Source organism: Anopheles aquasalis, chromosome 2, assembly GCF_943734665.1.
Source record: "Anopheles aquasalis chromosome 2, idAnoAquaMG_Q_19, whole genome shotgun sequence".
Taxonomy (NCBI): Eukaryota; Metazoa; Arthropoda; class Insecta; order Diptera; family Culicidae; genus Anopheles; species Anopheles aquasalis.
In genome coordinates, this window is record NC_064877.1 from 75,528,147 (window position 1) to 75,532,303 (window position 4,157).

The window sequence follows — 4,157 nt, forward strand, 5'->3', positions numbered from 1 at the left end:
GTTGATGATGGTGTACATTTGTATTTTTCTTCTTCAATCCACGCTGTAGTATTCATCAATACCCATTCCAATTTCTCTCTTGAGAGAAGAACGATGGGTTTGCTGCGGAGAAGCAATGATCTAATGATATTGGTCGGAAAGGTAAATTTCTCTTCTATTTAAAGTCAAGCATCAGGATAGCGATTTACCATCATTGAAGGAATAGTTAGAGAGTACTTCATCACTCAGCCCAATTTCAACGGCTCGACTTCCTTTCACGTTGCAACTGAGCATTGAAAATGGAATCTTCGGTTGGAGAAATTTACCTTTTACCAAATGATCTTCCACAAATGATCTCAAAACAGGGGTTTGCATTTATCCCTGCACCTGGTGGATCGGTGCTGGTTAAATGCGTGACAAATGGAGGGTGTGAAACGTGTGGTATTATCCGTCGAATAATTTTGATAGTAGAAGTAAACAGAAGGAGAATGTCTCGGGTGTTTGGCATACAAAAAATCCAATAACAAAAGCATTGAATGACATGGAAAAAAGAAAAGAAACAAATAGGCAAAATAACAATTACTTCAACGTACCTGCAATTTACACGACGACAATTAAAACAAAACAGTGATGGCAAAAAGGAACTAAGATCTAAAAATCAATTTGTTTCAGAAAAACAAAATATGGCACGTTTGCGCGAGAGCAAGAGAATTGGGCCGAGGTTTTATGCGTAAAATTTTCAATTTTGGTTTTGATTTCTTTTCCAGTATTGAATGGTTAGTTGCTGAGAGAGGTGGTAGGAGTTTTATGGAATAACCTGCTAAATCAAAACAAAGTTCTTTGATAAATCAAGGTTAAATTGTAGGTTCTGCAATGCGCACTCATCTATTTGTTTACTGAATTGAACAAATATTTCCTGAAGTGATCCTAATTTTTGTAGCGTCACTAGTAAATTAGAGAAAAATTACATGGGTTTTGCGAGGTTTTCGTATATTCCCTAGTTTATAGTTGAAATTCCCTTTATTTCTATAGAGAAAATGTTTCGCTAGTTTAACGGCGACCATTTTCTGAAAGTGCCACTCGGATCCCACATTGGCTTAAACACAGCAATGCCATACTACTGGAGCAGTGATAACCGGCGATAAGCCAGCGGAGACACCACAGAAGCGCATTTTATTGCTAACAATGACAACCACGAACGCGTTATACACCATAAAACCGAAGATTCCTCACAAATCAGAGCTAAGTTTATTCCACCAACGGGCGTCAATGCAAATCTCCTTCCGTTTGCTCTTCAAACAGTTTTACAAGATGGTTTGTCCGCGTATGGCAAACAGGTAGTTTCGTATCGAGCACTCTTCCAAACTCTGGATAAATTTCCGCAAGTTTGTACTAATTATTGGTAGCGCAAACTGTTAGTTTTGAATAATCCGTTCCAGAATTTCAACGCGAAACTGTTCTTTCATATTTATCCAATCAGAGAAGAGCTTCGAATTGTCTTCGTTGTTCCGATGTGCAAAACTAGCAAATCCCAGCCAACGGAGGGAGCAATTGGCTGCCCATAAGATAGCAGTTTTGATTAGCTTTGATTTGTGTACCGGGATCAGATGAGAGAAAAAGACATACTATAATGTTACGGTCAATCCCATACCTTCGTAAAACATCCACGGAAAGGTGGCGGTTGACCAAGCGATGAGAAGATGCGTACTTACCATATTAACATCTAATGGTACAATTACATCTTATGGTGCTATCCATTATCCATAAACTCACAACCGTTACACTAAGATCACAGCAAGACAGAGAGTACAAACAAGTGTGTACGTACAGAATTTGAATCGAAGTGAGGAAAATTCGTACCCTAAATCTAATCCTGAGTGAGCCAAGTGGAAGAGGACACTTTATACATACCAGAACTCTTCATTCGAGTGATGAAGAGTTGGACAATTCTCAATCAAACGATCGGAGAACCGGGGACAGGGGGACACTACTGATACTGATCCAAAAGCAAATATACGAAACACACTTCTGGTTAAAAGTGATGCGATAAGTTGAACACTGGTGATTCGCGGTGAAGTAATTTTGCCAGCAACCATCAGATTGAACCACTGAATCAACAATCATCAAATATCGACTGAGTGAGTGATAGGAAACATAGAGCAGGGAATGTGCGACCGATAAAATATTGCCGGTTGGGGTAATGGGACAAGATTTAAAAGCCAAAACCACAACAACAAAGCAACAAGCAACAATAGATGCGAAAAGTATCATATAATCAATCAAAAAACTACACACGACGCAACCTTAATCAACCGTTAAAACATCGCGCAAAAGCATAAGTAACGACAGTATCAGAGGTATAACGAAGGACACGAATTAAAAAAAACCTATGTCACAATTCATGGTAACGGAGAGGGAAGGGATGCTTTGTTGCGTGGCGGCGGCTCTAAAGACGATGACGACGTCCATCCTCCACTTACCTACCCGACGACATTGAACGTGAGAATCCGAACGGTACCTGAAATTTGTAACACGCGTAGGAATAGGTTTAGACAAGATTTTAACTCACAACGAGGAAAAGTGGCCGTTGGGCGAAGCTGTCTTTAAAAGGAAAACATTGGGGTTCCCCTGCTAATAACACCTTTATGGTGACTCCACATTGTTTTTTGGAAAGATATATATATTGGATTGTGAACCTATGGGAGCGGAAGCCCAGCACCATCAGGCGCTATTGTTAAGGCGCTATTCTCATCGGAAAAAAGGAAAAAAAACAATAAAACTGCTATCGAAACAACATCAAGAACAACAGCAATCCCGGTTTTGAAGAATATTTATTTTTGAAGGCCAACTGAACGCTACTCTCCATGTTTCAACATTCATGGGGCACCGAAAGAGCTTCCTTCGGATTATAGGAGATCGATCCTGCGATGTTATGGCAGAAAGCTCCTGTGTATCCTTGTGGATACTGCAGCGTGCTTTTGGGGCGCAATCGCATTGGCAACTGTAGCAGCCTCTGGTGGCTGGTTTTCCCAGGGAAAGTTCCGGAAAATGAATGGAAAATTTTAAGCGTTTGTATGGCAGTAAGCTGATGATTTGACTTCTGCGTTTAATGTCTGTTAATGTGAATGTTGTTTTTTATATTAGGAGCTAAGATCCTTAATTTCATTTCTTCTATCGTATTTAGGCAAGGCGAATGGTTTGGTTGTGTTTTGATATGGGCGAAAACAAGATGAGCTATCTACGTTTCTTAAACAGAAACTGGCCTGCATGCGGACCGGACCAGTCAATGTTTTCTACTCAATTATTCAGCTTGTTTGAGATTACAAACATTCCCTGAGTGCGTGTGCCCGGAAGCTGATGGATAACGGGAATATTCTGGCCGTGAATCTCTGTCTCGGTTTGACCGAAAATTCGTAATGATAAACTCCAGATGTGAAATGTATGCGTAAGATGTCGCTTTCTGGTACCCATAAATGGTTGTCAAGATATAAGAAATGAAAGGTAAAAAACCGGCAGATTTCACTTCGGTTTCAGCTTCAAACATCAATTGCGAGTTCGGAATGACGGCAAATTTAGGATCGAAGCTATACGAGACAACCCACTCGGTGGAAAGTGATTCGTCGAAACTAGGAGCATATTCATTGTGTAGCATTATTTGAAACGGGTATCCTGAATCCTTATACATGGAGTAAAGGTAAAGGCATGGGGTAGTAGTTTTTATAGACAAGCATGCTCGACAGTCCGGAGGATGAATCTTGGTTCGATAATTTGGTTGGATTCATTTCCCTCCCCGTCTGTTTACTGTACGCTGCTGCGCCGGAGGTCCTCGATGTGGCTGAATGGATTCAACTTTGAACTTTTTGTAACCGGTACCGGACGGCAGGATCGTCTACTTCGATTCGTCTTATGATGTACGCACAACCTTGGCACCGGCTTTCCCATGGCTCATTCATTCTGTTCAGTTTGTTGCTTCATACCTACTTTCTACCGGCATATTTCAGATTAATTCCCTTCGTCGATGATCGATGATACTTGCGTAATCAATAGAGAAGAGTTTAAGCATATATTTCCCACCCCACCATGTCTCGCTCATCTGCTTATTATATGTTACTTTTTTGTAGGAATTATTTTCGGATTTATTTCGGATGATAAAACCCACACCTTTATCGTTCATTGCC

The 4,157-nt window shown here is 40.5% G+C and overlaps 1 protein-coding gene across 2 annotated transcripts in view; it reads left to right on the forward strand.

The window, feature by feature from the left end:
- LOC126571638 (ATP-dependent RNA helicase me31b) overlaps nucleotides 1–2,787 on the forward strand; it is a 10,473-nt gene extending 7,686 nt beyond the window's left edge. For both annotated transcript variants that reach the window (XM_050230328.1, XM_050230329.1), the window contains one exon: nucleotides 1–2,787. This exon is cut by the window's left edge and continues 3,544 nt beyond it. The gene's annotated coding sequence lies outside the window, so the exon portion shown is untranslated.
- The last annotated feature ends 1,370 nt before the right edge of the window (nucleotides 2,788–4,157 follow it).